This window comes from Limulus polyphemus, unplaced genomic scaffold, assembly GCF_000517525.1.
Source record: "Limulus polyphemus unplaced genomic scaffold, Limulus_polyphemus-2.1.2 Scaffold1207, whole genome shotgun sequence".
Lineage (NCBI taxonomy): Eukaryota > Metazoa > Arthropoda > Merostomata > Xiphosura > Limulidae > Limulus > Limulus polyphemus.
Window position 1 is genome coordinate 16,672 of NW_013666817.1, and position 7,750 is coordinate 24,421.

The 7,750-nt window shown below is 31.7% G+C and overlaps 1 long non-coding RNA gene across 1 annotated transcript in view; it reads left to right on the forward strand.

Moving 5' to 3' along the window:
• The window catches only part of LOC111086577, a 19,765-nt gene extending 12,508 nt beyond the window's left edge, over positions 1-7,257 (forward strand). The window contains exons 2-3 of the long non-coding RNA XR_002611312.1: positions 3,759-3,854; positions 6,650-7,257. This is a non-coding gene — a long non-coding RNA (uncharacterized LOC111086577). The remainder of the gene's footprint in view (positions 1-3,758; positions 3,855-6,649) is intronic.
• Positions 7,258-7,750: the final 493 nt, after the last annotated feature.

Genomic DNA, 7,750 nt, shown 5'->3' on the forward strand with positions numbered 1-7,750 from the left:
AAAACAAAGTTGTCATTATAAATTAGAAACATATTATGCAAGGTTAATTTTAAATATTCAAGGTATTTGTCTAGTTAGTGTATTATTCTATAACTAACAGAAACTCACAAAACATTTACAGTCAAATTAGTATCTTTATTGCAACATTATTGTCAGGTTTTTATGTATGGGCCGGATTTTTTACAGTAGGTGTCTGTGACTTGTTGGCCATAAATTTCAACAATAAACAAACAACACATAGTCCACTTGTTTTAAAATAATATATCAAAATAAGTCAAACGTATATACAAATGTTCGTTACACTGTTGGGTATCACAGTTTTATCCAGAGCTTTAAATAATTGTCTCTTTTTCGTCAAAGTCCACACAGGCTGGTTCATTTACTTTAGAACACATTTGACAAGGCAATTCTTCTCCTCTACTCTATTATTACAATACAATCTGTGATAATTTCACTTTTAAAAAATCGCCATAATACACTCTTTATCCCTAAACTCCCAATCACGCAATCTAGATCTATCTATTCTTTTTCGAACTACATTATGGACGCCTATAACAATATATCATGATACAATAATACTCAATTAAAACAACTAGAAAAACTTAGAAGGTTTTAGTAACATGACGCAATAATATAAAATCACCAATTCATAACTGTTGAACTATACAATGTGTGATTCACAAACATTTACATGACCAAACTTGCGATAAACTATCGCTTCTAAAAATAATTAAAAATTTAACACTCGCGCTATATAAATTTTATAAATCATAACACTCACATTAAACTTAAATTGAAACATTCATGTATATCTAACAAGTTCTTTTTAAATACAGGATTTCTAGAAGAATACAAAATAATTCTAATCGCAGGCATCGAAATTTGTGAGTCCACTTGTCTTAGGCTTGACATTAGTTAAGTCTTTATTAAGTACGTCTATATTCGATAAAAGGATAAATTAATACTGTAATTTGTGTACGTTTTCTGCCTTAGTTTAGTTAGAGCTAATCTTTACCGTACTTAATGCTATCAGTTAACAAATTTATAATTTTATTTTACAACCTAACGTTAAAACTTTTTTAAACTTTGATAAGTTCTAACATGTTGTACAAAATACCTATTAAAGTATATTTACACCCACCTTTTCTTTACATCCTTTGAAATGAAGTGCGCGCGCATGCGCATTTAGATAAGAAGGTGCGCGTGCATTTTCAGAACAGACAAGAGTTACTGTTATTATATGAGATAGGTTTGGGAGACTTTCAATATTCACAAGTCTCTCATATATCAGGTTCCTGAAAATTTGATCATAATGGAATGGAATGATACATAGTGACAAATGCGTTGGAATTAACTAGAAAGATTTTTGAAATAAATCATTTACAGGCACTTTGTCACATCCTCCCTCTGTTTACACAAAAGGGTATTCATTTATCTAACAACTTGTGTAAGTTTTTTTTTTATTTTTCAGTAAATTGTATTTATTTTGGTTTTACGCAGATATTCTTAAAACTACCAATGACGATTACTGTAATTTGGTTTTATGTTCATAATTCTAACACTAACAACGACTGTTATTGTTCTTTTAGTTCTATGTTGACAGTTTTAACACAAACAACAACGATAACTGTTCTTTTGATTTTATGTTAATAGTTTTAACATTTAGAACGACTGTAACTGTTTTAGTGATTTTTATATCAGTATTGTTTAAAATATGAGAGCAACTGTGCTCTTAGTTTTATAAATATAACAAAGAACCTGTCAGTTAATATTACGAAGTTCTGTGTAAGAATTGGCTGGGATTGAAAGAGGTGAGAATGCGGCCGACTTTTGGTCAGTCCCTAAGGAGTTAGGAGATTAAAAAACTTAAAATCGTTGGAAAATTATTGGAGGGCGCGACCACCTTTCAGCCGGATTTGGAAACTACAAGAATCCCTATGATTATGAAGTGTCATAATCCAATTTACAAAAAACAGGTGCAAGGCCATAAAAGAAAAAGACTTGTTGGCATAATACTAGGGAAAGGCATAATAAAAGACAGGCATTTAACACATGAAAAAGAAGACACAGAGATGTGAGAGCGAATGAGTAAACTGAGAGAGGCAAAGGGAGAAAATAAAGTGTTGCGAGAAAGAAACAGACATAATTTTCTTATGCGTTACCAATGCAGTAATAAACAGAAATTTGTTATGTTTAAATCAAGTGCGAGGATAACATGGGCGTAACAAAGTCGGCTCATAACAAATTGGTGTCAGAAGCGTTCTACAACAGTTAAATGAATGTGTATTTATATTTAAACTTTATCAGTTTCTAATTATTATACTATTTCATGGACCCATGATGATGACCATCGGGAGAGAACTTTTAACCTCAATTCTATTGTAATGGTTACGGTAAATTAAAATTAATACCGCAAAAACTGACGAACGTGGTATTATGATTATATATTTATAACATATTTCGTTTGCTGATGTGTTTCTTCAATCTGACATAAACCTTGCTTTGGACCAGGTAATAGACTGCTATTAACTCACGGTTTACTTAGGGTTCAAAGCTCGGAACCAAGCAATATTTATCTTATTGTTTCAATACATACAGCTTATGCACTTCATTGATTTGTCACAAAACATAGTTAGAAAAAACAAGGTGAGATACTAAAACACCAAGGTTGTCATAAGAGATGATTACCAAAATGATATTTTATAATATAAAACAAAGTCATTGAGATACTTCAACTTTTAACTGAAGGATGTGTGGTTCTTGAGAGCTCTGTTGTTGTTGGTGGTGGTGTTGTTACTGTTTTTTTCGGCTATAGCAAGATTATCATACAGGTACTCATACTTTAGGGGCATATGTTAACTTATGTGTAATTAGTATGTAAAAAGATATGTATTTCGAAGACACATCTGCAACATGTCAACAAGTAACCAAAGAAAAACAAGTGGTTCTTGACTCTTTTTATCAAATGAAGTCCTCTAAATAAACAAACAAACCTCTGATAAGTTACGCTTTCTCAGCATGAGGGGCTGCTTTTAGCCTTCACCAAGTATATTATATATTAAACTTTTTCATTTTCACGTTTATAGTTAAACAATTATCCAAGTGGTAATCTCTGAGAAGTTTCGAGAGGAATTCCATGATGGTACAAAATGCCAAAGTCACACATGGTTAAAATCACATTTTTCAAGGCTACAACAAAGCGTATATAGTGTGTTCCATAAATTTTCCCATGGCAATGATCTGGAGGGGAAGACACTATCTTATATTTTAACTTGAAGGGCTTAAAATCCTTTCGTAATGCACACACACATTTTGCTGTCAAATGAAAATCCTCCATCTATGTAGTCCCCTGGTAGGAGAGTGGTAAATCTTCGGATTTACAACGCTAAAATCACGGGTTCTATTCCCCTCAGTGGACACAGCAGATAGCATGGCCAGGTGGTTAGGGCGCTTAACTCGCAATCTAAGGGTCGCGGGATCGAATCCCCGTCCCACCAAACATGCCCGCCCTTTCAGCCGTGGGGGTGTTATAACGTGACGGTCAATCCCACTATTCGTTGGTAAAAGAGTAGCCCAAGAGTTGGCGGTGGGTGGTGATGACTAGCTGCCTTCCCCCTGGTCTTTCACTGTTAAATTAGGGACGGCTAGCGTAGACAGCCCTCGTGTAGCTTTGCGCGAAATTCAAAAACAAACCATCTATGTAACTTACCTTATGAATGTGTTGTTTGTTTGTTTTTCGTTGTTTTTTGTTTTTTCAGAAATATTGGCATGTCATTATACATAGCTGAGAGGAAACTTGCTAATGAAGCATTAACTGATGAAAAACAACTAACAATTAAAATATAACAATAGAGGTAAGCATATCTGTTTCACTTGCTCCGCATAATTTTCATAAAGATACCTTCTCACGCTTACTTTTTATTTTATTATTATTATAATATAAAAGCACATCATAAAAACGTTGTAACCGAAATTAGATACAACTAGGAATTGTGGTTGAAATCTAAATAAAATCAGAAACTTAGAGTTAGAAAGAAAATAATGATAATATTGTTCTTATTATATTTATTTAATACTTAATACCTTATTCAGGCTATTTCACGAAAATACTTGTAGTACTCTCCAGACATTTCTACTTTCTAAAGAAAGATATTCCTTACCATAAAGACATGTTGTATAATTTCGAAGCTGATATCAGCAAGATTTAAGAGTGATTCAAATGATACCAAAGTTTATTTAATTAACAATCTGTTTTATGAGAAATATTTCCCTTTTAAGGGATCGTAATGCTACATAACTTTTGACCTCTTGCTTAACTTATATACCCTGAAATATTCTACTATTGTTCTATACTTAAAACTTTGATGGGCATCAATTATACTAAATTTTACACTCTTGCTATTTAAAGATAAGTTGTGGCCTGAAGGTGATGTTGACAGTTTTATACCAAGGCTAAACTTACAGATGATATAAGTTTCACAAGAAAAAGAAAACAGCTGTGTGTTTGTGTTTGTGGATACAAGTTAACTTTGAAATTCTGAAACAGTTTATAGGCAGACTAGTGCTGCCATCTTTTGATGTACAAAGAAATGAAATTACAGTAAAATTGTTGGATAACATATATATATATAATATTATGTTTTTTAAAAATGCATTATCAACGAAGAACTGGCAATGTTAAATGTTTATAGTGCATTATTAATGATTTTTTCTTAGTTCAATACAAATTTAATCTTTATAATGAAAATAATAAGAACTAATAGTAACTGATGTGCAGCTGGTAAACGAAAAATCCAAGGTATGCAAAAATATAGTGAACGATTTTAGTTGAAAATAAACAGCTAACTAAAAACTAGCTATACCTGTGGTGGTACTATAAGTTCTATTATTTACATGAGGTTTGTTTTAAATATGTAAAGCAATAGTGTATTAGCTTTTAATGCATCATTTTGAAACACAAACACTTACTTTCATTATTTAAAAATAGTATTTAATGCAAATGGTAAAACTTCGCATGTATAACACAATAGCTATGCCAATGTTGACGTCTAAGAAAAAGAAAGCATAACATAATAATTAAATCAGTTTTGGAAAGACGGTATAATATCATAATTATGTCAATTCTAAAGAAAAATAGAGTGTAACACAAACAGTTACTTAATTTTAACATCTAAAGGAAAGAGAGCGTAACACAAAAATTATGTCAACTGTAGCATATAAAGGAAAGAAAACATAACACAACAGTTACTAAATTTTAACATCTAAAGGAAAGAGAGCGTAACACAAAAATTATGTCAACTGTAGCATATAAAGGAAAGAAAAACATAACACAACAGTTACTAAATTTTAACATCTAAAGGAAAGAGAGCGTAACACAAAAATTATGTCAACTGTAGCATATAAAGGAAAGAAAACATAACACAACAGTTACTAAATTTTAACATCTAAAGGAAAGAGAGCGTAACACACAAATTATGTCAACTGTAGCATATAAAGGAAAGAAAACATAACACAACAGTTATGTCAATTGTAGTATATCAAGGAAAGAGAGAATAATACAACAGTTATGTCAAATATAGTATCCAAAAGAAAGAACACATAACACAATAGTTATGTCGGTTGGCGGTGGGTGGTGTTAACTAGCTGCCTTTCCTTTAGTCTATCACTTCAAAATTAGGAATAGCTAGCACAGATAGTCCTCAAGTAGCTTAGCGTGAAATTCAATAAAGAAACAAATTTCATGAACAGTGAAAACTAAATTTTATACAAGCGTGTGTTAATTAATACATATTTATAGAGGGACGCAATCCTTGTGGGAGTTTTAGTTTGAAGAAATGGTTTTTAATAAATGTTCTTTTTAAGACAATTAGTAATTTTCCTATGATGAACTATACGTACCAATGATATACGAGACAAGTTTCGTGAAAGACACTGATGGGATTGTTTTACTTTTAATCCAAATGTAACAACAACCTGTGTCTTTTCCAATGAGCTTATGTCAAAATAAATGAACCACAAAAAATATGCGTAAAATGGTAATATGGGAGAAAGAGTGTTTTATTTATTGAAATAAAAAGAATAATCAAAACTTTTCCTTCCATATTTGAAATGAGTCAATATATAAACATCAGTAACTTTCCAAACTATTTAGTAGTGCATGAACTAACTAAAAATAATGAACTAAAAAACAGATTGTCTCCAATCAAAGAAACAAAGAGGTGAAATATAAACGTTCTTGATTCATTCTTTTACACAATATATATTACAATTTTTTTTATCTTTCGAAAGGGGACATTTTTGGTCCAAAAATACTTAAAATACATAAAACTGACATTAAATAATGTTCAACATATGATACTTATTTACTTATCTTTGATCAAATTTAGTAGATAAATGAACATTCCATTAAACTCCTAATCTCTAGCATCTTATTTCAATTATAAAAAACTACAGAGGAGCGGAGGAAAACTCGTTTTTTTTTCATCTAAGACCTTAAGCTTGTTTATTACAAATTTTAATTGTCAAGGAAGTAGTTGTCATTGTGAAATAATGTAAACATATCTTTGTTTATGCTGATTAGGATTTGTGTAAGAAAAACTATCAAACATTTCATTCTGAGTTTTAAAAATGTCATGTATATTATTTTCAGGCGCTCTGATATTCTACAGTTAAGAACAATTCTCCAGCACCATTTTCCGAGAGAAGGTTCAAGAACACTAAAGGAGAAATTATCCTTAAGAATGTATGTGACCAGTCACCACATTTCAAAGCTATATACTTGTGGTGTATAATTATACCATGTGTTTTAGTCTTCTTGTGGTATAATCATTTATATTCTGAATTTATTCTATGCCCTGAATATGTGCAGGTTTCACATAACACGTGATTAAGAAAACAGTTTAAGTTGATCTTGTTTCTAATTGCTTTTGTTTCTTTGTTGTTCTCGAATTGGGTAATACCTGTTACCACCCGTTGAAAACATACCTTAATGCACTATGTGTCTTTCAGCTGTTACAGAGGCAATAACTAAAGATTACGAACACGTTTATGTGTAATTAGAATGACCAGTCACGTAGTAATACATGTCTCTCTCTAGGTAAATATGAAATTTCTTCCTATTAAAGAAACCTTGAATTTGACAGTCTGGTAGATGATCTCAAGCTGACAACACCTAGTAGAAACGATGGTCTGACATAAGTAAATCGCAGTTACACATAATTTTAGTTTCACGTATTAATAAAAACTGTTCATTGTATTTGACACTTTGTCTGGTCTCATTATTATAGTTAACATCGACTCACTTAAATAAAAGTTTTAGTATTACTCAATAATCGATATCTTGAGCAAATCTCCTATTAATGAGTGGTGAAGCTCAAACTTATATTCAATTCACATGAATATACTACATATTCCATACACTGAGTGGTCACAAGTAAATAGACGCCTAATGTTTCGTCATTTAACTAATTTATGCTAACTAATTTGTGTTCACAGAGCACCATATAAATGAAAATGGCCCGCACACTAATTATATTGTGCTACAACATGCCTAGAACTCAAGGTGCTCTCGAATTGTCAGATTTTGTTAGAGGAAGGATAGTTGGTCAAGCAGATGGTGGAATAAGTCAGCGGCAAATTTCACAGAATTTGGGAATCCCGCTTTCGACAGTCAACAAAATCATCGTGCAGTTCAGAAACATTGCAAGAAACAACTGAGCAACGTTCAGGACGTCCTGGTCCATCGGAGAGG